General features: G+C 35.9%; 1 protein-coding gene across 6 annotated transcripts in view; it reads left to right on the top strand.

The window, feature by feature from the left end:
- adarb1b (adenosine deaminase RNA specific B1b) overlaps positions 1-27,902 on the top strand; it is a 177,668-nt gene that overhangs the window by 106,531 nt on the left and 43,235 nt on the right. For 5 of the 6 annotated variants that reach the window (XM_067408640.1, XM_067408634.1, XM_067408638.1 and 2 more), the window contains one exon: positions 1,314-1,362. The exons of the other annotated variant lie outside the window; for it this stretch is intronic. The gene's annotated coding sequence lies outside the window, so the exon portion shown is untranslated. The remainder of the gene's footprint in view (positions 1-1,313; positions 1,363-27,902) is intronic. 6 annotated transcript variants of the gene reach the window in all.

Genomic DNA, 27,902 nt, shown 5'->3' with positions numbered 1-27,902 from the left:
GTTTCTTCCTTTTTGCTTGATTTTCACAGGGACATTTTTTTTGTATGATATTAATTTTTATGACAACAAATTCAGTAAGTAATTAGGTAGACTGATTTCAGACTTAAAACTATTTTTTTTTTTTTTTTAAAGGCTCTTAATTTTCTCTTACCCTGCATCTCAATCCGCTCCCTAGTTCCCTAGGTCGTGAATCAGTATATCATGCAAGTGAATGTGGCTGATTCCCTGATCAGTGCCCTGACTACTGAACTAGGGAGCTGATTGAGACACATGGTTAATTCAATAAAAAAAAATTGTCATTTACTCACTCTCATGTCCCTTTTTGTATAATGTATAACACAAAAGAAGATATTTTGAAGAACTTGACTTGACTGTATGGCCAAAAAACGAAATGAGGGAGAGAACATGACAGAATTGTTGTTTTTAGATGAACTATCTGTTTAAGTTTGTATGCAGTCACTGAAGAAAGGTGAAGTAGAAAGTTTTTTTTTTATTTATTTTTTTTTTTTATTGCGTTTAATTCAACCTTGGAAAGTCACAGCTCAAGTAAAATATATGTATTTTATGCTGTGCCACTGTAGAATCAGCACTGATGCAAACCATCCTCAGTGAACAGGCAGTCAGGGTTAAAGAAACATGCTACAGCTTTGGCCGGCCACTGTTTTTATTGGACTGCTGTTTTATTTGACCTCTATAAAGCGTCCTGCTGCTGCTGCTTTTGCTCCACAGATCTTCCTAGTGATGAAAACAGTGATTTAAAGAGCTTATAGGAAGGAAGCTCCTTCCTTTCAGTGTTTCTGGTTGCAAATATGACTGTTATTGTGAGATTATCACCCTCCTTTATTTAACTTTTCATCATTTTGCATCTCCCTCACCCCCTTCCGATTCCAGGCCATTCCTCCCTCTGCTTGGCTAGGCCTTTGGATCGAGGGACTGTTATTTTTCCTCTTCTTTTATGAGGGACATTTACAGCTGAGGTCATATTGTTCTTGTGCTTGCGACACGTCACCTGATGCGTTTAGCACAGCTGTTAGGTTATGTTTTTGCGGTATTCACCTGCAGGTGAAAGTTTTTAGACTCTCGGTAGCTTGGAAAGTTGATGACGTGACGGGGGATTGAAACTAAATCTGCAGTAGCTGGAGATTGCATCTAAATGCTACTGGCAGCATGCGAGTGGTGGATAATGTGTCTTTGAAGTGATGTGGAATATCGCTTTTACACAAAGGTAGAAACTTTAGGTAGTGGTTTATTTGAAAATGCTGGAATTTGGAATTAAAATCTTTATTTCTGTTTTCTTTCTTGTGTCTTTGCAGTCTAGGTGATCAAGCAGGAGTGCTTCTCTGACAGCAAGTGGAAACCCAGGTGTGTATCTTCTGATCTCCTCTAGTCTCGTGTGGGATTCTGCAATATACCTGTACTAAAAGAGTATGTGATATGCATATGATATAATCATTTTGGCAAATTTTGATTCTTGACCAAAGCAACAATGTGCTGCTCTTCAGTGGAGTTCAGGCAGTGTGAGTTGTGACAGTTCATGCACGGATTCAGTATAGAATTTTTTTTTTCAGTATTCGGTATAAATTTAGCGTTTACTGAATTTAACGTTATATGCTGTCATTCTGTAATCTATTAATCAATGTAGGATTTTGTTTAATGTCAGAATAAGAAAAAATATATATAGTAAAACAGTAAAAACGGTAATATTGTCAATAAATATTACTATGTAAAATAACACTTTTCCATTGTTATATATTTTAAAATGTAATTTATTTCTGTGCTAGCAAAGCTAAATTTTCAGCATCAGTGTCACGTGATCCTTCAGAAATCATTCTTATATGCTAATTTGGTGCTTAGTAAACATTTCTTATTAATGTTGAAAACAGTTGTGATGCTTAATATTTTTGTGTGACGTTTATTGATGAACAAAGTTCAAAAGAACAGCATTTATTTGAAACAGAAATCTTTTGCAGCAATACAAATGTCTTTAGTGCCACTTTTGGCCAATTTAATGCATCCTTGTGGAATTATTAAAGGGATAGTTCACCCAAAAATGAAAATTCTGTCATTTACTCACCCTTGCGTTGTTCCAGACCTGTATGAGTTTCTGTCTTCTGTTGAACACAAAAGATATTTTGAAGAATGGTAATCAGACCGTTGACACTAGCCATTGACTTTCATAGACTATGGAACAACCAACATTCTTTAAAATAACTTCTTTTGTGTTCAACAGAAGAAAGAAATTCATACAGGTTTGGAACAACAGGAGGATGAGTAAATGATGGCACAGTTTTCATTTTTGGGTGAGTTATCCTTTAAATGGTTTTTGTTTGTTTTCTTACTGACCTCAAACTTTTGAACAGTAGTGTGTGTGAAGTTTTTTTTTTTTTTTTTACTTGTTTGCATAGTGGTTCAGTATTGAATACTGAAATGCCTTGGTTGTTGTTTACTGATGGGGTGTCTGTAGTGTGTTGCCCAGGTCAATAATTTCAGTGGGTAGGTCAGCTAAAGTTTGTTTGTTTGTTTGTATGCATACAGTCATTGCATTCTTGAAATGTCTTTGAGGTACTGCTGTAGTTCCACCTTATTCCGTTAGAGGGTGCTGGAGAGCTCCTTTTGCCCTTGTGACATCTTCATTCACACATTCTGCTTCAGTGTTCAGATGTGACAATATGTAAATTTACTGGATATATTACAGAGCAGCTACGATCTTGCTTTTTATGTGCAGAATCTAATGAAAATTTGCTGCCATTTCCAAAGGTTATAAAAATAATGCTTGGGCTGTTTATAGATGCAGTCTGAAATATCATTGGATGTGTTAATGTACTAAAATCTTGATTTATTCTTATTTATTCTTATTTATTTTGAATAGTTGTGACTGAACGTGTGTGTGGTTTATTGGACATTTTCTGTATAGTAATATTACTGGATAAGGTGCAATGGTTTGCTTTGGCCTCATGATGGCGTTAGAGTTACTTCCAGATCTTCAGGCTGAAACTGAACATGAGCTGATATGGAGCAAGTGAGTAGATCTAGACTGCTTAATGATTAAAGATTTCTCTAATTGCTCTGAACAGCTGTTGCATTTAATATCAGGGCTGGTTTAAAACCGAACTCCTATTTGGCAGGTTGCTTTGGAAATATTGCACATTTAAATCCATTTTCACAGATTCCCTGTTGCCCAACATCAAATATAAGCTCTGAGCTTCTTCAGAAGTTGCATGAATGTGTATTTTGTAAGAAGTATTAGACATATGGGGGGGGGCTGAAAGTGAGCAAGAATATATTAAGTCTCTGATGTTTTCTTTTACCATCTTAGCTACTTAAAAATATCTATAAAAAATGAGAACACATCCTGTTTGAATAACCCTTTAGACTATAAATACTACATTTTTAGAAATTTTACCACCATCTTTCTTTCCATCTGGCTGTCCATTGTGATTTTAAGAGAAATCTAGGCTGAAGCAGACAATTATTATTTTTATTATTATTATTATTATTATTATTATTATTTTTTTATATATATAAATAAAGTTCCACTATGTAACTTTTGGCCCTCTGATAAATATGACCCTTCACAATAGATAATGCTTTACAATAAACTCTGTTATAGAGCTACATATGGCAATTTATCTGTTCAATAAAATACAGCATCTCCATGTCACTTTCACAACATTTCAGATCCCTCAGTTCTCGGTTTGCCATCTCCAATGTTGATTCTTGTTTTATTACGAGCTCTGTCGCATTTTGTTTTTGCCAGCAGACTCTCCTCTGTTTGGAGTGTTTTCAAAGTGGGTGATTTCCCATAGGTTTGAGATTTAGCGTGGTTCATGTCAACCTTTCTCACTCATTGTGACAACTAACTTATGCCACTCCAACACCGTATGTGCGCCAACGTAGCTGGAGCAACTTTATTCAATCTACGGATATGACAAGACACTCACAGATGAGTGACATATGTACGCAGTTTCCTGTGAAGACCATCCCGACTGGTCTAAAATATAAACAATCACTGTAAACTCAAATAAGTTGGGCTAACTCAAAAAACTTGATGTAACCGATTACCTCAATTTTTTGAGTTAGCCCAACTTATTTGAGTTTACAGTGATTATTTATATTCCGAATTTTAAGCAAGCAGAACTATCAAGTTTTGAGTTAGCTAACTCATACATTTTGATAGCAATTAACATAAAAGATTTAGTTAATTAACTTTTTTTTTTATTTTGAGTTCTTGCAAATCAAATGAGTTATTTACAGTAGGCTTAACATAGTGAACCAGGGTAAGACAAAAACATGTTTTGGATGAAGGTTTGATGTATTGGCTCATTATTTAAACTGTTAATTTTGAACAGAGAAAGTTACATATTGGACCTTTAAAGGGTTAGATCACCCAAAAATGAAAATTCTGTCGTTTATTACTCACCCTCATGCCGTTCCACACCCGTAAGACCTTATATATATATATATATATATATATATATATATATATATATATATATATATATATATATATATATATATATATATATATATATATATATATATAATATATTACTGCAGCAGAACAGGGATTAAAATATGAAATAATAGCAGTTTTATCATATATAACCAAAAACAAGTCTTGCTGAAAGGATGTCAGGGGAATAAATGTGTTTTTGGCCATGTGAAGAACAGAACCCATGCTTTTGATTGGCTGAAGGTTTGGTGATGTCATTACCTGGACTGGCGAGAACAGACTGCTCTTGCCTCAGGTAAAATAGCAGGGTACGTGAAAGAAAAGGGGAAGTGAGAAAACAAATCCGGCCAAAGTCTCCAGCGGTTTCTGTTTACTTTGTCTAACCTTGTAAAGCTTTTCTAGTGTCCTCTCCTCAGAGCTTCCTGCTTCTCTCTCTCCTCTCACCAAGTACCAAAAGGAGAGGAGGGGGGAGGAGACCACGCGTGTGTTTGTGTGTGGTAGAGCTGAAAGTGTGGAGCGAGGGAAGGGGGCTGCTGGCGCACACCTTCACTGAGTGGCTCAGAAACACAGGACAGTGCAGTCAGGTAGCTTCCTGTCTCCCGACTCAAGTGTCAGGGTCAACCGGCCATGGCCCTGGTTGTGGACACCGCGCACTGCATGGGGGCCTACTACTGCCTCGTTAGGACCCGATTCAAGCGGCGACGTAAGAAGCGGTCGGAGCGGAAAGGTCAGAAGCGCTTTCTTTAACAGGCCTGGTGGAGATCTTTGATCGGGGTTTCGACTTCTAAAACTTGATCGTACACAGCACTTTCTTCAGTGCATGGGATTTGCATTTCTAGACAGACTTATAAGAGTAGTGGGGATGAAATACTGTTGTGTTGACATGTATGCTTTTCAGAATAAGGTTTTTCAGAGATTGTTGGAGTATGTTTTTCAAGAAAATACTATTTGTCTTTCTACTTCCAAATTTAACATTTAATTCTTTGTATTATTTGTGAAATTAACTAGCAGTTTCTGAGTGAGACCAGTTTTTTCAGTGTATTGAGAACTATTTCAAACTATTTGTAATTCTTCTATAATGTTTGTGCATGACTTCATATTAATTGAGAGAATGTATGCAATATTTGTGCCGTTATCATTGCAGGATTATTTCAAATGAACTAGTGAAGTTAACAAAGTAATTTTTTTTTTTTATTATTGTTCTGCTTGGTCAAATCTAAAGCTCGTATCACAGTTTTAGGATCTTCTGTATTATGTAGCTGTGTATCTTTGCTAAAATGTATGAAAATTGAGTAAATAAGTTCAGAAATAGATTTCAGCCACAAGAATTTAGAAATATCAGGGTGTCTGCAGGCTCTTTCCAATAATCTTACATTATCAGTCTACTTGATTTATAATCAAGTCTTAAATATTGTTTTTAAGTATCTAAAGTTGGTTCTGCAGTTTGTTTTTAAAATATGCTTGGATATTAATTTTCCATAAACTAATTTGGTTTAACACTAAAGAGGATATCATGCTTGATTTTTACTCCATTTTAGTCCTCACATTAACATCTTTATATCTTTAATATATTTTTGTTTATATTTTTGTAAGTTATGAGTATTAATGTGGTCAAAATTACAGTTCATCTGAGAAAAATCAAAGTTTTTAAGCCAACTCAGAATATGTTTGTATCATTAAAAGGTATATAAACTTGATTGAAATTTGTTTTATGTAATTTCCCCCTATTAAATGACTTGATGAGGATCTTTAAGTCCTTAAGTATTTTTTAATTTCCTAAAAGGTCTTTAATTTAATTCCCTTGAACATGCAGATATCCTGAAGATTATGACTAATATATATTTAACATATAGGCTAGGCTCACATAGTATAACATTGACATTAAAATTCACGAATGCAGCATTTTCTTTAGTGGTTTGTATTTGGTTTGGATTTATGCATGATTCAGTTTCTTGTTGCAGGAGTTATTTATTTTTGCAGTGTTTAATGAATGATTTACATTTCTGTGGTTAGTTTAGGTGGATGGATGAAGTGAGATGCTGTTCTCACTGAAATTGTTGTAGTCTGCCGTGGAATGAGCAGCTTGTGTGTCTGATGGATCATCATGGTGATGAGCCACAAACAGAAAAAACAAAGATCGCTTGAAAGCGTACTGAAGTGTGAATTCTATTGAATTAATAAACTATATATATATTCTGCAGTGATCGTCCCTGCTCTCTGACAGATATTTTGAGATCCTGAAATGTCACACTTGTCTCTTTGACAGCTGTCAATAGCAAAAACGAAGGCACTCTCTCCCTGTCAGTCATGTTATATGAAGGTGGTGTTTTGGTCTAAGTTAGGAAATATCACTTTCAGCAACTTTTAACTGGCTTAATAACTCCTTTCTTTTTTTAAATGTCATTTTATGGGTCCTTTTAGGTGTGAAATCTTATTTAAAATGGGAACATTATTTTAAAGGCTATTTTTTTTTCTTTTCTGCACAGTCATCTTATTTTATATGAAGAACTAAAGTGTGTATAGAAATGGTAAAGTTAATTAGCTGCTTTCTGCAGTAGGTAATGGAATCAAAGTTTTGTGAATGTCGGTTTGAGATCTACATTTCAGCTTATTTGACCCAAATATGCCTTGAGGACTTTTTGGAAGTTTTCATCTTTTTTAGTTAATGTGTGTAATAATTCTGTCCTACTTTGTAAAGTTACAGTACTTGGTTTAAGTGTTTAGTGGGCACTATACAGTATGTGTGTATATTAGGGGTGTAAAGGTTCAAATTACTCACGGTTTGGTTTGTATCACTGTTTTAGGGTCATGGTTCAGCATTGTGCAACAAATATATTTAGGATTTTCTAGACTTTATTCAAACTGCCCTGCTTATTTTGACGTTACCTTACCCAAACCTCACAAGACGATATCAATCCGCTTCAGCTATGCGTATATTAGTCTGCATCAGGTCAGTAACTAGTTGGCATTCCTATGTGGAGTAGCATATCAAATCAGTATAAATCCTTTCGTTTAAACGTGCTCATGTGAATATAGTTCTTTTGTGTTTGCTCTGTTTGTTCTGAGAATAGACATGATTCTTTTCCTCACCAGAACTTGTAATATTCAAGGACAACATTGAGGCAATAAATATTACATTGAGGCAATTCTAAAGTCCTGGGTGCCTTAAAATGCTGTCCAAATAGGCAGCTCACTAGTTTTTGGAGCACAGCTTGCGCGTTTCTCCACCTGTCCAGGAGCGGGGTGAGGTATCGGGTGTCACACTCAGGCAGTGTGCGGATAAACCCAGGCAGGAGGTGTGGCGGCAGCCACTGAGGTGTGAGTTTAGAGGTATTATCCAAGCATTCGCCGTTTGCCTTTACATTCTGTGCTGCGCGGGTTGAGAACTGAGACCTGTCATCCAAGCAAATCCTCCGCTGCTGAAGTGGCGTTTTCAGCATGCTTCACACCCCCTAATGCGGCCTGGCAACTTAAGGCGGCTTTGTCAAACCCGTGAGTTTGTCTCCTCCTCTTATCTGGGGCAGGATGCCGAGGGAAAGCAGAAAACGGAGGCATGATTCTCTTTAAGAAGTCATCTGCTAATGTAATTCCCTCACTCACGGGCCTGATTGGGCCACATTGTGTCGGCGTCGTCTCTCAGTGTGGTTGAAGCCTGACGTTGAGCTGGATCCAAGTTATCTTTGGAACTTTAGGGGCTTTGCATCACTCACAAATCCTGCAGCATTGGTGGTAGTAATGAACGTGCTGTGAGGATATGGTGTGGCATTGAAAATCACAAAAATCACATTGTGGGTATTCAAATAGGTGTAAATAGAAGTCTAAGTTGAGAATATACACAGTTCTGCTCATTAGTTTACACCACCTTGCAGAACCTTGAAGATGTTTTATCGTATTATTTTCTAATTTTTTATTTTTATAATTTACCTTGGCATAGTTAAATAACAAGAGTTCAGTACATGGAAATGACATACAGTGAATCTCAAACACCGTTGTTTCCTCCTTATGTAAATCTCATTTGTTTAAAAGACCTCTGAAGAACCGGCGAATCTCAACATAACACCGTTATGTTATATAAAGTTACCATCATTTCTTACTGTATTCACGGAGACAAGAGAACCATCGCTATTTTCATTTTTTAAACATTTGCAGTCTGTATAATTCATAAACACAACTTTCTTTATAAATCTCTCCAACAGTGTTTAATGTTAGCTTTAGCCATGGAGCACTATCAAACTCATTCAGAATCAAATGTAAACATGCAACATGTCTAATCGCGTAAGTATGGTATTTATTTGGATGACGAACACTTTGTAAAGTTCCATTTTGAGGGTTATATTAGCTGTGTGAACTGTGTTTATGCTGTTTAAGGCAAGCGTGAGCTCCGGGGGCGGGGAACAGGAGAATTTAAAGGGGCCGCAGCCTAAGTCGGCGCATAGTTAATGATGCCCCAAAATAGGCAGTTAAAAAAATGAATAAAAAAAAAATATATGGGGTATTTTGAGCTGAAACTTCACACACATTCAGGGGACACCTTAGACTTCTATTACATCTTTTAAAAAGACGTTCTACGGCACCATTAAAAAAAATGCTTCTCTGTAGATGCTTCATATATAAGAAAAAATCATTTGTTTATTGAAATAAACCTGAAATTAAATGTATACGGTTTCTTACAAAAGTCAGTACACCCTTCACATTTCAGTAACTATTTTAGTATATCTTCTCAAGGGACAATACTATAGAAATGAAACTTGTATATAGACCTGAACCTCCAGACCTGAACCCTATTGAGCACCTGTTGGGCATCCTCAAGCGGAAGGTGGTCTAACATCCAGCAGCTCTGTGATGTCATTATGGAGGTGTTGAAGAGGATCCCAACAACAACAAGTACAGCTCTGGTGAATTCCATGCCCAGGAAAATTAAGGCAGGGCTAAATAACAATGGTGCTCACACAAAATATTGACACTTTAATCACACTTTTCACATGTTCACTTAGGGTGTACTCACTTTTGTTGCCAATCATTTAGACAATAATGGCTGTATGTTGAGTTATTTTTAGAGGACAGTAAATCTATACTGCTATACAAGCAGCACATTGATTACAAAGTACTTACAAAATATATACAATTTTCATTTCTATAGTATTGTCGCTTGAAGATATACTAAAATGGTTGCTGAAATGTGAGGGGTGTACTCACTTTTGTGAGATACTGTAAATATTACATGAAATATTTGTATTAAAGGTCCCGTTCTTCGTGATCCCATGTTTCAAACTTTAGTGTGTAATGTTGTTGTTATAGTATAAATAAAATCTGTAAAATTTTAAAGCTCAAAGTTCAATGCCAAGCGAGATATTTTATTTAACAGAAGTCGCCTACATCGAATGGCCAGTTTGGACTACATCCCTCTACTTCCTTCTTTAATGACGTCACTAAAACGTTTTTTTGACTAACCTCCGCCCACAGGAATACACAAAAAAGGGGGCGTGGTCTTGTTGCGCTCCCACAGAGAAGAGCAAGAGTTGCGTTTGTAGAGTGTGTTTGTCGCCATGTCGTCGAAACGCTGTTATTTTCATCCCGCAGTCCAATCACCTTTGTTTGGCCTTCCCAGGGACGCTGTACTTAGAGATCAATGGTTACAATTTATGTTTAACTCGGTTCCCGAAAATTATAATCCACATGTAAAACTATGTGCAGCACATTTTGCTGAGGACAGCTTCCTCAATCTCAATCAGTTTAATGCCGGATTCGCACAAAGATTATTTTTGAAAGATGGAGCAGTTCCCTCTTTGTCTGGAGAAGGTGTTGCAACACCTGGTAAGCTAAGCTGCTGTCGTATCACAACACCGAACTCGTTACGTATTTCTGAAGGAGGGACTTCATAGAACAAGGAAGTCATCAGCCCGTTTTTATGGCAGTGGAAACAGCGGTATACAGTAAGTAAATTATGTGAAAAATACTGTTTTTTTTTTTTTTACACGCGAAACATGAACACATGTTATACTGCACACTATAAACACAACCAAAGCTTCAAAAAAAAAAAAAAAAAAAACTGAAAAATGGGACCTTTAAAAAAATATTAAAAATTTATATATAGGCCTAAATAACTATAATATTATATAAAAATGCTAAACTAAGCTAGGAGTGTGTAAAGCATCAGGGATATAATTGAGATACTTGTGTCTCCCATGTCATTTAACCCTCTCCAGTGGGCCACTGATGACATGTGGAGGAGAGTTTTCTGCCTAGCCAGCAGACTGGAGGAAATGAAGCTTCTCTGATGGAGTGAATGGAACGTGTGCAGTCTGATAATGGTCTATCTGGGGAAAATCACCATTGCTCTCCTCACTTTATTATGCTATATGAACACACACAGCAGCTTTACTTCTCTTTTTAGATTCTTCAGATGTCCATTAACCAGATATTGGACTTAATTTGTATAAACATGTTTTAGCTTACACAGTAAGATTGTCTTTAAACGGTTGCACAACCTGAAAAATCTGACCATTGTAGCAAATAAAAATAATTACACCTTATGAAATGTATTAAGTTTACATAGTAAGTGAATTGGCAATACTCAGTCAATCGGGCAATTCATTCATAATTAAAAGCAATTAAAAGAGCAGTTCTCAAAGTGAGAATTTTCTTTGCATATTGATTGAATTAGCTAATGCCGTTGGAAAGCGGAGACCAACCCAATGCTGCAGCTGTCCAGTCTAATAGTCACACCAGCACATGGTTAAGATGACATAATTAGCCTGGATCAGTGAGGAAGAGTCATCTGTAGTGTTGTGTTTGTGTGTGAGACTGTTGTCATCCCTTCATTTCTCAGGCTCATTAACTGCAGGTTGCAGTCTGAATAACTGCTAATGTTTATGAAATAATTCTTAAACAAGCTGCCCACCCATATTTAATGACTCCCTCAAGGCGGTCCACCAACTCTCAACTCTCACAGACAGCCTTTTCCTTCCTCTCTCGCTCTCTTTCTCTCTGATTCTTTCCATGTGGTTAATTGAATGCTGATTAAACTTTTGTTCATCATGTGTCCTTCACATGTTATCTTTTCTTCATTTGCTCTTTTTGTTCATTCATTCTTTTGTTCTTTCATTTGTTTCAAACTGTCTTTTTACTTTTTTGTTCTATTTTGTTGTTCTTGTTTTCATTCTATCTCTTGTCTGTTTATCCATTCTCTTTCATTAATGTTTTCGTTGTCGCTCTTATTCACTCCTTCATCCTCTAGGACGTTCATTCATTCATGCATCCATTTCTTTTCTTTTTTTGTTTTTATACTGCATATTTGATCTTTGTCCTTTAATTTTTTGCATTTTTGTTTTTGTTCTATTGTTCATTTATTGTCATTTTCTTTTATTCTTTTTTTATTTTAATATTCTTTTTAGTTCTTTTGTTCATTACATTCTCATCTTTTTGATTTTCATTTGTGTTTTATGCATTTGTCCTTCATTTGTATTGTTTCAGTAATTCCATTAGTTCTCTTTCCTTGTCTTTTTCTTTCTTTTTTCTTTCAATCTTTGTATTTCTGTCATTAGTTCCTCCCCCTCCCTTTTTTGCTTTTCAATTGTTCTTCTATTTATTGTTCTTTCATTCAGTCTGTTGTCTTTTCGCTTATTCTTTTCCTGTAATTCTTTGCTGCTCTTGTTCTTTTGTTCATTATTTTATTTTTTGTTCTTTTTTCACACATTCTTTTTCTTTGTGCTTGTTCTTATTCGTTTGTTCTCTTGAGTTGATTTTCATTTTATTTAATTTGTTCTTTCATTTATTCTTTCATTATCTTTTTTTTTTTTTTTCTTGTTCTTTCACTTGTTGTTTGATCTTTTGTTAATTCATTTTATTCCTTTAATTGTTCTTTTTAGTTTTTTTTTTGTTCTCAATTCTTTTTTTCTTCTTTCTTCCTTCCTTTTTATGCATTTGTTTTTTCCTTCATATGTATTTTGTTTTGTCTTTTCATTTTGTTCTGTCTTTGTCATCGATTATTGGGGAAACGGCACTTGTCTGTTAGTCCTGTCTGTCTCTCCGCCCGTCCGTCTGTCTTATCTCCCTGGGTTGTTTCAGATGCTCAGTGCTCTTGCCTGTCCATCACTGTTACCGTCAGAGCTGTTAATAACCCAGCCACCGGCTGTAAAATTCACCAGCTAATCCACTCAGGCATGTACACGCACCCAGCGCTGCCTTCCTCCCCGTGGATATTGGAGTAACTGACCTGGCCTTGAATTAGGAGTACAGTGATAGTCATCTGTTGTGAGCAGCGGGGCCGCTGAGGCGAGGAAAATAGGCAGGGAAGGAGACGAGCCGAGAGAGAGAGAGCCAAAGCACAAAAAGACAGGATGATACATAGTGCTGAGGCCAGCAAACTTTCTGTCTGTCCAGTGTAGGTTAGGATAGCTGAGGATTAAACACACACACAGAGCTGGATATAAGCTCCAGGGGATCATCTGTGCTCATAACCAAGATTTTGAAGCAATTTGTCATGCTTCAAGATGCCACGTCAATCCCTACCCTCCCACACAAGGGGTCACGGTTCTGGGGACAAAAAAACATCTTTCTCCATTCAAAAGTAAAATGTATTCTGACAAAATTATTTTTGGTACTGTGATGCTTTCAAAAACAATGTCTTAAATAGATTTTATTTATCAATTAAATCTTTATCTTGATCTATTAATTAAATCAAATCAATATTCAGTGTGACCACCCTTTGCTTTTTAAAACAGCTTTTGTCCTAGGCACACTTGCACATAGTTTTTCAGGTAGCTTTGGAGGTGTGTGTGTATATATGTGTTAGGGCTGGGTATCGTTCAAATATTTTCGATACCGAGACGATACCGATACCTTGACTTCGATACCGATACCTAAACGATACCTTTTTCGGTACCAATTTTAAAAAATCTGTTTAAACAAGATTACATAACCTCAAAAAAATCTTTGGTTTTATATTTTAACTTTGTTGACTTTTTATCAGACTCAAAGACTCATCTCCTGTCCTGAGCCACTGCGTGGAACAAAAAAAGCACAAATTAACAAAATTTACCCAACACAATAAATCAGTGCAAATAGTTTTAATAAAGTTTAGTTTTCAATGCAAAAAATTAAGTATGTGAGGCTCTTTTTAAATCACTCAGCAATTGTTCTTCAATTATTATTAACAAGATCAAAGCGGAAGTAAGAGTGACGCAAGTTCGTTGAAATAAGAGTTCTGTGTCTTTATTAAAATCAACACATTAATGATTCATCTCTCATCCACCCGCAATTAATTTGAATGTTATTTTTTTATTACTTGGCCCGACCCGCAGATTATCCGCAGTATCAGGAGGACGCTGATACCTCTTTTTCAGCAGAATTGTTCGCGTTCTGGAGCCAGAGGCAGAGCCTGTGCTCGTGCAGGCGAACGAGCCTGTCACGAACCGGTCGCGTGTTTCCATAGACTTGAGGGACGAACGCTGATATAAAGCTGCTGTGTGTTGTACCTGTCCATAACTAGTCTAAAAAACATTGCGCGTTCCGCTGTTTCTGCAGGCAGTGCTACACTTTTGTTTTCTGTTAACAGTATCTGTAGTGAACCGGCTGCTCACATAAAAAACAGAAACTGAAAACGAAACCGTTGATTCAATCGCCCTCTCGCACATAGGGTCTCTCTCGCGCGTATAGTTTTATATATTTAGATATAAATAACAATGTAGCGCAACGTTACTTGCTCCTCAACGAGACAGCGAAAGCATTTCTCCACCCCTCTACTCGATCGGCTCCATTCTGAGGTACCGAAATTTGGTACCGAATGACAAGACACTTTTCGATACTCGGTAGTATCGAGGCAGTTCGATCGGTACCTAAAAAGTATCGAGTTCGGTACCCAGCCCTAATATGTGTATGTATGTATATATAAATATAAATATAAATGCATGTCGCCCGGGTGCGAGGGCCCTTTCAATGCTACTTGCAGCTTTAATTCATTGTTAATATTTTATTGTTGTTCTTAGAAAGCTATGCTCTAGATCAGTGTTTCTCAACCCCTTTGGTCACAAGACTGTTTTGAGTGGATCACAAAGTAGTCAAAGAAAAGACAACAACAACAAATGTAATTCTAAATGTTTTACTGATGTGAGACTTATTTTGAAAGACGTGCTTGAGCTGTTGACTCTTCTGTCAGATGCAGTTTAAGTAAAGAGTGCCTAAGAAAAACATGTTGTCTTGATTCAGTATCTGCGCTCAGATGAAATGTTGTCAGGCTATATGTCAGTGTCACTATTTTAATGTTATTTTCATAACTTGTTACTAAATAAAAAGTCTTTCACCTCAGAAAAAACAAATTTACTGTCTTGTCAGAGTCAGACTTTATACTGTGCTTGTGACGCACACTCTTCAATGGCAAGCACAAATGCGGAGGTGCACTGTATCTCGCTTCACTGTAAACAGCAAAAGAAATAGTTAGTAGTCAATTAGTAAGTCATGAAATTACCAAAAAGTACCAATAAATTACATGTGGTACAAAGTGGTACATTGATGTGATGCTCATTCTGTTCATCAGGATCAGTGTCCATGTGTTTTATTAAAATGTTAATCACCCAAAAATGAAATTTCTGTCATTAATTACCAGTGATGGGAATAGCGGCGTTATAAACAAACGACGTTACTAACGCCGTTATTTTTTTCAACAATGAGTAATCAAACGAATTACTTTTTCTTCCGTCACCGTTTTTTTTTTTTTTTTTTTTTTTTTAACGCAATAGTTACTTTCCCTGGTAATTAAATAAAAAACAAATAAAAAATGCAGCGTTACTATAATTGAGCTCACTGAAGCGGTTTTCATCCAAGTAAGCTCTCTCTCATAGGTCCTGCAAAGATTTTTCTCTGGTGTGTGCTGCGGTTAGTCATACACAAATATATTTTTAAACTGATAATAATGTACGATGCTCTATTATGATTATGAATATGACAAAAAACAGCAAGGAGACATTTTAATTGTTTATTAATAAAGTAATGATTTCTGAATCAGTGTCGGCTGCAAAGATGAAGTTGACATTGCTGACTCTCATCATCTCCGCATATACTGGACGCGCCTAGAGAGAAAATGCACATTTCATTTGGATTACATAATCAGAGTAGACTCTTTTCGTTTTTAATTATTTCGTTTTAAAGTAGATATTTCAAGCTTTCTATAGACATATTTCTCATGTCTGCAAGGCAAACAGCCTATACGCTGAGTTTGGGTTCATTTAGCCTATAAGTGGCGCTCTGGTTTACGCGCCAGTGATCGCACCCGCGCATCCATGATTATATTGCCTGCTATATTTGCTTCTTATTTATTAAATCCAGGCAATTGATTGATGAAACATTGATTAAAATTAAGATACAATTTTTCCAAAATGAAATTGACTTTAAAGAGGCTTTCTATAAAACAAAACTTAATGAAGTGGTCAAAATCATGTCTGACACACCCCATGTCTCCCGATATATTGCGCATCTTATGATGCATCTTACTCGTGCTGTTAACTTTTCATAATCAAGTAAATGAATTTAAAACATAACATAGGACTATTTAAACGTATATATGAAACTACATTTTCTTTAATGACGGTGCAGAGAAATTTCATAAGCAAGAGCGGATCATGAGTCACGAGTCAGATCAAGAATTACTTATTCTTAGACTTATATTTAATAATGGGGGCATTCAAGTTATTTGACTTTTTTTTCTTTCTTTTTTTTAAGTAACGCAATAGTTACTTTCTTTAACTTTAATCAACAAATTTGTCTCCCCGTCATTCTGTTACACTATTTCGTTGCAGCGCTTCCAGGTTCTACGTCCCAAACAAGTTACGCAACACAAGTTTTGTTCATAAATGTGAAAATCTAGTTTGTCCATTGCTGTTAATAAGCCCATATTCACATAATATATTTCATCATGAGCTTTAATAGAGTTTGTATTTAATAAATTCTTGTGTTGGCCGTAGTCGCTCCTAGTGGTTTTCTAGCATGAGGTCTTTGCAGGTACACGTCTGGCAGCTGCTGTTCCCGTTTTGACAGCGGCTTCATTTATCAAACCCCAGATATTAGAAGCCACTTTATCAAAGTGTCTCGTCGCGAGCTTTTGTTCAGGAACTCCTAAATGTGTCTGCAATCTAAAAACCCTGTAATTTGCGTCGAGGTAAAAATGAGTGTTGGCAGACTAATTCAAATCTGTTATTGGTCATTAAAGTGATGAAATTCAATAATGGAGCTGGATGTTCTCAGCAGTGCCTGGTTTCCATGGCAGCAGTCATTCGGGGGGGTCGGCTACTCGGGGACCATTCTAAGGTGGCCGCGCTCGTCTTCCTAACATGCCCGGCCCATCAGTTCTAATCAGGTGGAGCGACAGCCTGCCCCATCTGCAGGGACCCCTCCTCATTAGGTGCTCGGCCGGCCAGCGTCTGCCGCACGTGTAGTCCATTAAGCATCGTTACGTGGGTGCAGAACCAGGTGAAGAGAGACTCTGGAGCCATGTTTGAGGAAAGACTAGTTTGTGCAGTAGGAGGGCACCTCCAAAAACCATAGGAGGGCACAATCTTAATTCTTTTGTCACATCAGTTTTCCTCTATTTATAAAGTGAATTTTTTTGCACAAAAAACAGTAATAAATTGGGAGAATTTGACAATCTGAGAACATTTCCAAAAGTAAAAAAAAAAAATAAAAAAATACATAATAGCAATTAAAAACCCATAGCTTACCTAGAAACTAGAGGTCGACTGACAGTATTTTACCGATAACAATAACTACGTTGGCCCATGCTGGCCGATAACTGATTAATCAAATTTTAAATGGACACTGAATGAAAGCAAACACAACAAATGTTAAAAATGGACTCTTATTCCAAAGTGTTACCATTTCATATAAATCCAAACAGTCATACACAAAGTCATAGCATTTAAAATTATACACGCATGTGTATTATATGTATACTTTTTACACTTCATTTGCTTCTATTTTAGAAAACTTGATGATTATCTGATAAAAATAACAAAATATGCTTTACAGTGATGATGAAAAAGAACTGTTTCTCATTTGTTGATGTTTCTGTCGGTTGCATGACGATACGGTTTGCTTTCTCATGTCGCTAGCTTTAAATATGCAACTATCGAATACTCGCTGCATATCGAATGCATAAAAGCAACCAGCTGGATATAAATTGGTTTTGGTTGGGCTTATGTGTGTTTTTGTTTTAACCACTTGAGGTACTAGTAATGTTAACATCCTCTCAGCCTTGATGGCAAAAATACTGCTGTTCTCCACTAATGCAGCATCTAGTCAACAAACTATAATGACTTTATAATGATATGAACACATGTACTTTACTGTAGTGTACTGTATTGTTTCGGCATTAAAATCGGCATTTGAAGTGTGCAGCTCTGTGCCTCACGTGTCAAAACAAACTCCACAAGGCGTTTTTTTTTTTTTTTTTAATTTCACCTCTAGAGGTTGCTCTTGTACTTTATAATGACAACAGACCCTTCTCAGGCTCTCCAGAAAGGGATGCAACCCGGAAAAACTTCCAGTATGTTTTTTTTTTTGCAGATAACCGATTGTTCTAGCAGTCAGTTATCGGTGCAGCAAAATCGATCAATCGGTTGAACTCTACTAGAAATATTAACTGACTGCTGCCCATTAGATTATTGCACATATACAAATGTTATGTCTATATAAAGATAAAGGTTATGACATTTCTATCATTTCCCAAGTTCTAATTCTAGTCTTGAAAGTTGGTTTCAAAGCCTGTTCGATTTCAGGGACCAAAGCAAGCATCTGAGAGCGCCCCACACTGCATGGAGTTAGTGTAATGAGGAAGTGTAATTCATTGTCGTCTAGTTGGTACACGATGAGGTACTCGACTTCTATGTTATTATGAATTGATCTGCTTTGCAATTATGTAGCTGCTTTACATTTGCCTTTTACAGACAACAAAAGCGATGAATGCCATGAGAAAATATTGACTTTTTTTCTAAAATACAGATCTGGGGCCGTAATAGAAGTGGATGCTCCTCCATTCTGGAAAGGGGCCCTTATTTTTTCCTGGCTCTTTGAGGCTGTGGAGCAATCCATCTGTGTTAGACCACACAGGGGCTGCTATGATGGTTTGGGCTCTGTGCTGAACTTTTGCACATCTCATATCCCTCTCCATTTGCACAGCCCATCCATCTACGTCCACTCTCCCTCTCTCTTTTTGTCTTTTTCTCACTCGTTCACTCATGATAACTTTTCCTGTACGGGGCCCCTTGACCTGCAGTAGATGTTGGCAGTGAGAGACACCTCACAGACTGGCCTGGGGAACACGTTTGGAGCCTTGAAAATGCAATTACCTAGTTACTGCCAGTAGATATTTAAAAAAAAAAAAAAAAACACATCTGTGGTTACTGTTCTTACAAGGTGGTAATGTATTGATATTTCTCAAACATTCTGTTTAGAGCTAGTTTTTAGTATTGAAGTTGGCATGAGACTGCAATAGTCTTTTCCTCCCTTTTGTGATATATATCTGAGTGAAACAAGAAAAAATGTAGGGCAGGACTTGATTTTGTCCGTGAGGAATTGATTGGATGATTGTGGTTTGCCATTGGTGGATATCATGTGAGTGACGGGTTGTCCCGCCCTCACGCCAGTAAACACGTCATCAGAAAAAGAGAAGAGATGTTGCTTCAAGAGGGAGGGAAAGGTATTTTAATTAAAGATTGAGGGTGCATTAATTTAAAAAATGATGTGTAGAGATAAATCATTTATGTGATTTATACCTCAGTATCCCATAAAAAATCTGAATTGTCCATTTTGATTTCATGGTGACTTTATTTAGCCTGATTCACTTTGTATACAGGCTCTATTTACATTTTGTTTTGCAGAAACTTGATTGTGCTATCTATTTTTGGTTTTTGCCTTGGATACATTTGTATTTCCTTTAGGAGATGCAAATAATCTATTTTCAATCCCAAACCTTGACTCTGTAATATTTGTATTTGTATTTGTATGTTCAGGTTTCACTGCAGCATGAAAGAAAGAAATGCTCAGCATAGAGGACCTTGGAATAAGTATTTTCTTCTCTTGTTTGTCCCACTGCATTTGTTGATAGCAAGACAAGGTCATACAGTATCAAGGATACTGCATACAATTAGCAAAATACAAACTCAAGGCTGCTGGAGTCCTCTAAATCATCTTTTCTTTTTTCTTTTCTTTTCTTTTTTTTTAAGAAATGTTTAGAAGCTGAAGCTTTTCTTTCTGTTTCCTCTTAATTATGTTATGTAAATGGTTTTATTAATGACCATGACTCTTGTGACTGACTGAAGGCCACTGAAAATACACATTTGCAGCTACCCTTTTTTACCCAGTTAATGTGTTTACATGCAATTTAGAAGTTTGATTTCTTTTAAAATGTGATGTAAACACTTTAGTCTTTACCAGTCAGATTTATTTATTTTTTGCTTGTACTATACTGTTCAAAACATTGGGGTCAGAAAGATTACTTATTTGAAAGAAAAGAAATTAATGTTTTATTTAGCAAAGACTCATTAAATCGCAGGAAAGACTTTTTACTTTTGAACTTTCCATTCACCAAAGGATCCTGAAAAATAAATGTATCATGGTTTTCACAAAAATATAAGCAGCACAACTCTTTTTCAACACTAGTTTATAATGTGAAATATTTTTTGAGTAGCAAATAAGCATATTAGAATGATTTCTGAAGGATCACGTGACACTGAAGACACTGATGCTGAAAATTCAGCTTTAATAACAAATAAATTCCATTTTAAAATACATTTCAAATAGAAAAGTTATTTTAAATTGTAATAAAATTTTACAATATTACCATTTTTACTTTTTTTTTGATCAAATAAATGCAGCCTTGGTGAGCATGAGAGACTTCTTTACAAAACATTACAAAATACTGACCCCAAAATATTGAACAGTAGTGTATACATGTTAAAAGGCAGCGTGTCCAAACAAACTCTGAGTTTACTCTGTTTTGCTGTGCAGTTATTGGAGTTTTATGTCAAGGACTGTTTGCAAATGGATTTTGCACCGGTGTTCGTTTCCTATGATGCATACTAATTCCTGTAGTGTTTAGCCTGTGCTCTCAGATCTCTGTTTTCCCTGTGCTGTCCGCTATAATCCCGTTAACACCATGGCATTGAGCTCTTCTGTTTTTTTTTTTTTTGTTTTTTTTTTCTCTCTCCCAGAAGTTCATCCATGCTGCTGTATCTGTTGAAAGCCACACCTTTGGAAGAATCTTCTTCAAAACCTCAGTAGCATTAGTTGCATTTTATTGCATCACATTTGTGTAGACAAGTGTTCAGAATTCTTTTCATTATTTTGGTTTTCTTTCTTGAGACATTAAGATTCAAACTTACTAGCGTAGACGTGGCAAGGTTTTCTGATGTGTGGATAATAGTTTTGTGATTTTTTTTTTTTTTTTTTTTTTTTTTCCCTCCCTGCCTGTGTGTAAAAGTGAAAGAGTCTCCTTGTAAGTTTCATTGTTATGAAGCTACTAAAGCAATGGAGCATAAATCCTTAGCTCAGCACTGTCTGAGCCAGCATTCAGTGCCATCGGGCTGTATTTCTCAGCCTAAATGGAGCGGAGGTCACAAATGAAGGGGGATCCGAGAAAAGAAAGTATCCAGAAGCATCTGTTAAAGCCTGTGAGGTGGATTGATAGGGAAGGTGGGCTGTCATCTGTCCCCAGTGTGGTGGTCACTCGACCTTGGAATGATGGACTCTGGGAGAGCAGCCATTTATTGGCCTTCCACCAGTGCCTGGACATTCATAGCTACACGTGTGGGTGATTTATACCCGAGCGCACATGCAGGGTGGACAGGTGTAATGTATAAACCTGTGTGCTGTAGGGCTGTGCAATGTGTGCTTTTGTTTCACTTTTTATAGTGCTGGACTCTAGACTGAGACTAAAGCTTTGTGAGACCGTATGCAGTTTCATCAGTTATCATGACATGAGGTGCCATTAGTTCATACAATACATCTGTAGTCCGAACTAGAGCTGCACGATTAATCGTTAAAAGATCTCGATTCAAACACCCACGCGATCTTATTCCTAAATGACAACAATTTGCTTGTATATTAAACCTTTGAGAAGTATGAACACATTGAACATTCATATCTGCATTGCCGCTGCCACTGAGCCAGAGAGAGCAGTTGTCATGTATGAAACGGCTTCAGCCACACAGTATTATTTCTGTGCTATTTAGGTCTTGGGATAAAAGTTTATAATTTGTATATAAGCACTGATGTATGGTGGGGATCAAAATAGAGTAAATCACCTTATGAAGGTAACTTGATTCTTCAAATAAAGATTGATAAAGATTGTCATTACATTGTTACACCAGTAGGTGGCAACAGGTGACTGTTAAAAAATGTATTTGTCATTGAATCATTCACTCAAGAGATTTGTTTAAATTCTAGTAATGAAACAAGTCAAGGTTTTATGAGTGAGACACAGAATCATTTATAATATATTTTTTATAATAAATCAAAATTAGTTTTTATTATTATTATTATTATTATTATTATTATTATTAGACTGCTGCAATTAAACCTCTGCATGTTATTTAGTTTAGTTGTCTATACAGAATCATGAGAGAATCATTTTAAACAAAAAGATCATGATTTGTAATTTATCCAGAATCTTATAGCTCTAGTGAACACCAATGTTTTTTATACCATTCAGGCAAAAAGATTGTTGTTGTAACCTGAGTGGTTTGAGTCATACTCAGTGAATCATTCAGAGTAATTGCATCACAATTGATTCACACAGAGTCATGTATTTTTTACCATTAAACTGTTTTTGCAAAAACTTTAGAAATTTTAGAAACCAGTGAAAATTCACAATTCTCTATTCGTATTTTAGTGCCACAGCTAAAACTACTAGCCTAACTAATTAATATAAGTTTAAGACATCATTAAAGACAAGTAACAGTTTTTTTTATTTTTGTTGTTGTTTGATTAACATTGAAACAGACGCAGCAGGTTTATTAGGCTTCTGTCACTTTTAAGACCTAATACATGGATCCAATATACTGATACTTATGCGTTGTCTTTCTTGACTGTTTGTTCACTCAAGCCATAACCGACTGTGTTTACTAGGATGCTTGCCAAGACGGACATTTTTTTTTTCATTTTGTGTGAAAATATATAATATATAATATTTATTTATTTATTTATTTTTTTTTTGTCCTCATAGTTCACTGACAAGGTTTGTACTGTAAATATGATTGACTATTAAAAGGTGGGATATTTTTTCCTGTTGAAAGAGTGATCTGTCATAACAGCTCACTATCAGAAGTTTTTATCTATGATCTGTAACATTTCTTACAGATTTCTGCTCGTTGTAAATCATATAAAGATAAATGAGTACAGTACCAGTATGAGCGATTGCGTGTGTGAATTAGTCATTCCATCTCTCTATTAATTGTGAAGCTGTGGGTTGTAAATAGTTCCCTCAAAAGGAGAAAAATATATGCTATAATAAGTTTTGAGTTTCTAAGCTACTTTAGTGATAACTAGACAACTAGTTTCTGCGGTCCTCACCATTCACTATGCACTGTTAAAAATTGTCCTGTTAAAAAACAGTAAGTAACTGGCAGCACGGTTGCCAGCAAGTTACTGTTAAATTAACAGTGTCTTGCTGTTGTTGAAATTTACAGTTTGTTACTGTTTTTGTAAATACAGCATAAAGCTGTTATTTTCTACATTAACAGTAAATTACTGTCAAAAGTATTAACAGTTAATTAATGTTTATTTGCACTTTTTAACTGTAAGCTACAAATGTTATTATATTGAGAAATGGACTGCTAAGAAAAAAAGGTGTAACTATTTTTCTAGATATTTCTTTGATTTTATTAATTACCCCTTAGAAGTCTTGCTTTAAAACCATAATACAATGTACAAATATATCCTTTGAAACATTAAAAATTTAACACAATGCAGAGTAACTTCAAAATGTGCTTTATTAAAACTTTGAAAAACTTGAAAAATAAAGCCACTTTAAATCACAAAATATTCTCAAAATTACTTACCCCCATGCCGTTCCACACCCGTAAGACCTTCATTCATCTTCAGAACACAAATTAAGATATTTTAGTTGAAATCCAATGACTTAAAGAGGTCTACATAGGGAGCAATGACATTTCCTCTCTCAAGATCCATTAATGTACTAAAAACATATTTAAATCAGTTCATGTGAGTACAGTGGTTCAATATTAATATTATACATCCAGTCGTGCTAAAATCGCTTGAATGTCCAAACTGGCAAACCCTAAAACAAATACAACTGACAAAGTTTAGTAACGCGCAACTTATTCTATCAAGCTAACCTTGGTCGAAGTAATCCAAAATACACCCAACGCTAAAGAAGCAAAACAGCAACAAAAGAAAAACTCCCCTCATAATACAGTTATGTACAAATTAGAACAAGCTTACCCAAATTTGCAAGCACAACGTTATCGAAATCAACGTTTTGTCTAATATAAACTAAATGTAGGCTATGTTATCCAATAAATGAAAAGATCTTAAGCTAAAATTAGCAAACGAGATGACGACAATTTCAGCGCGTTAGTAATAACTTACATCGATATTACTTTGTTGCTATGATGTTAAAGGCTTACTTTGCAGAAGAGTTTATAGTATATCATATTTGAAAAACTTGTATAGGTATACATAGTGAACTCACCTCGTACTCGGGAAATATATGAATCCGAAATTCAGCTCCACTCTGTGACGCAGTTTGCACGGTTGGCAGGTTTGGCACTGAAATGGACGTATAAAACAGTTACAAGCTCAGCATCCACAATTATTACAGTTATTTGCACAGTTATTTGCAATTGCAAACGTGTAGCCTATCTTGTGTAAAAGGAGCAAGGCAAAGGTGCACTCGGTTAAATCACAGTGTAAAGACGGATAAAAATCCAGATGTGCTCGCTGCATTTTTCAGTTCCAAAAATACTGTTAAGTACTGTTTTCTTTCCTTTGTGGAATAAATACGGTAAAATGCTGTTAAAATTTGTGTACGTCATTTCACCAACCGTAAAAAAACAGTAATGCGCTGCTTTTTAATATAACAGGATTATACGGTTAAAATTTTGCCGTAAATTAACAGCAATTTTTAACAGTGTGTGTTGAACCTAGGGCTGGACAATAATAATATAATTTATTCGATAACGGTGATATGATGTTTAAACACATTTCCGGTATTTCGATATATACATTACAGCATCACTGACTTGAGGCGCAGCCGTTAGAAAGAGCAGAATGTGATTGGCTATTTGCGTGATGACGTACACCACAGAGATGTGCAGCCACCAGCCAGTGCTCAACAGTTGTACGCGAAGATCAAACGCGAACGCAGCAAGTTTTAGAAAATGAGTACACCTGATGCAAATGCGACGGAACAAGCTTCCACAACTTGATGAAAATATGTGTGCATAACTACACCGTGCTGGTTAATGTTTGGTGCAGGAGAATGTGTGAAATAAAAACTTTAAACACGGATACTTTATTCTGTATGAGCTATGCGTCACGTGACTAGTGTTATTAAACTCATCGCGGAGCTCCACGCTGAAACCGAGCATATGCGCAATGGTATTTTTCATGTGTTCGTATTCAAACTCCAGTTCTGACCGCATCACGAGCAAAATACAAACAACACACGTGCTGTGCTGAGGTAAACAGCCTACGGCTCGTGTGTTTGAACGCAGCTAAAGCAGGCAGAGGTGAATGAGCCACACTTTTGTGACATTTGAAATCTCCGCTGTAATGCGATCTCATGCGAACATATTTTCCATTTGTGCTGGTAGATTACAGCAAAACAATCCACTTCTGAGAGAAGTGATGCTTCCTTATGCATAATACTGCAATTATAATCTTATGCATACTATAGCGCAGTGATTGGATTAAATGAGCTTTATGTCATAAATATATATGTCGAGAATCGCTCGAAACGGTCTACGTCAGCATGTTCGACCATGCCCATACTTGGGCCGAATGTACACGATTAAGTCAGATTTTGTGACGTTGCTCCGACTCAGCTTTTCAAACAGGAAGACAGAAATCACTATGAAAAATGCAAAAATAACTATTTTTCACTTATGAATAACATTGAGTACCTTTTAGTGTTTTCAATGATGTGCAGCCTATACATATGTTTACATCTCAAAAAAAAAGTGTTTTGGGGTTTCATGACCCTTTAAGAATAATAAAATCAGCCTACGTTATAGTTTAATGTTAAAGATATTAATATTTCTAAAGTGAGTGAGTCTTATGTTTATTTTTTATGTTTGTATGAAGGCTAAATACAAATAAAAACTGAACATAAATGTATTTGTACTGTTTTTATTTCTAAAATATAATATAGTTTTATAGGAAGAGATTTCATAGGCATTCTTGGCAATTTTTCTGAGGCTATTATATAGTTCATATCGATATCGGAATTATATCGTATCGACCGAAATTAAGAATTATATCGTGTTATAAATTTTGGCCATATCGTCCAGCCCTAGTTGAACCGGCATTCACCTCCGTGTTGCTTTTATGCCACTGACTGGACGGGGCAGAGTCATGTGGCTACACATGCGGTAGTATGTTTTTAAGGGGGAGGTATTAACAGGATAAAAAAATGGAATAACCGTCATGGGAAAATTACGTCGGTTAGAGGTTCTGAATTTCGGTTTCGATTTAATTTTCGATTAATCGTCCAGCCCTACATGAAACAGAGATCATTTCATTATTTGCATGCATCTAAGAAGCAGTTTTCTGGGCGCACTTCGAATGTGTGCGCACTCTAAACTTTCCACACAAATTGAGTTCCCTTTTGCGCCGCCTTGCGCTTGAATATTTAAATTGGCAATATTTAAATTACATACATACATACATATTAATATATGTGTATTTACTGATATAGTGGTATAAAATCACTCATACCATGATCAAATTTTCATTATACTGCCCACTGCTTTTTGAGAGAGGGGTTGTTTGTAAAAGAGACAGAGGTTTTGTGCTTAACACTCTGAGGTCTGACGGTATCGCCGGCGATACCACCGTGGTTTTTTTCTTATCAGTGTGAAAGAGACTCAAAATACTCCGTCACTGTTGCACATACAATTAAGAGTTATACACCATTTTAATCTGTGGAATATCTTCTTTCATTTGTATACACTCAGAGTAAAAACAAAATGTTGTGCTTTTTGTAAAATAAAGAAAACTAACATGATGCGTGATCTCTCATCTCCCTCTGAACGAACTCCAATCTGATAGTTCTCAGAAAATTAACTGTAACTTAGTGAATACTAATGACAAAAAAATTACACTTATGTCTAAAAAAACGTTAAGATGTCAGGTTTTAAATCATGTAAGTCAAATCGAAAACAAACCTTCTGTGTTTATGTAATCTGTATGAAAAGAGAGCCATGTCAGAAATCTGTGATTCAGCTCATTATCTGCTAATGCGGCCACGCCCACGGAGCCAGCGCTATTCAGACGCAAATTCAGTCAATACATGCATTCATCATCTCAATCGTGTATTTATTGTCTTGAAAAGTGTTTATCTGGATGTAAAAGTCATGGTTAGCGATCTCTAGAAGACATGCAGTTACTTCCTGTTTACTTGTCTTCTACAGACGAATTTTAGATGAGTTTTTGTTTCTTTAGCGCCCTCCGGCTGCTGTATGAATTGGAAACTCAATTCATGGAATAGCCTCTTCTTCTTTTAGATGAATTTGTGGACTAAAATGCACAGAGCACCCTCCGACTTCAAGGATGAATTGAAAACACCAGCGCTTATAGTAATGACAGTGAATATTAAATAAAAATAACTCCTCTGTATAGAAAATTGACATAAGCATATGAGAATCCAATATTTCTCCAAATGTGCATGTTTTTAAACTAAAAGCCTATATTCAGACTCTTTGCATCACAGAAATACATTATATTTTGAAGTATAATATAAAATCATTACTTTATATTGTAATAATATTTTTCTGTATGTTTCATATATCATAATGAGCTTGAGACATCACAGAAGGTTTTTTTTCACAGCCTACCTGACTGAAATGCCTCATTTAAAAAAAAAAAAAAAAAAAAAATTCGTTATGAGCACTTTACTGACATAACTGTGACTTCACTCAGCACTTACATACTGTTGTTCTCATGTTGATTTAATTGATTCTACTACTCTCATTTGTAAGTCGCTTTGGATAAAAGCGTCTGCTAAATGACTAAATGTAAATGTAAATGTAAATTAATATGCAAGTCATTTCAGCTCATTACTATCCAATTCTTTTGTCTTCTCAGGTGTAAATGGTCCATTATTCATGCAGATTCACGCCTCCTCGCATACTGTATTTCTTGGCAAAAAGTGTCTTACAAAAACTAAATCAATATATTGTTTTATATGAAGGAGTAGGCAGCATAATTTTTACATAATTCT

Source organism: Chanodichthys erythropterus, chromosome 14 (genome assembly GCF_024489055.1).
Source record: "Chanodichthys erythropterus isolate Z2021 chromosome 14, ASM2448905v1, whole genome shotgun sequence".
Classification (NCBI taxonomy): Eukaryota; Metazoa; Chordata; class Actinopteri; order Cypriniformes; family Xenocyprididae; genus Chanodichthys; species Chanodichthys erythropterus.
Note: the sequence above shows the minus strand (reverse complement) of the source record. Positions and strands in the feature narration are given on the sequence as shown.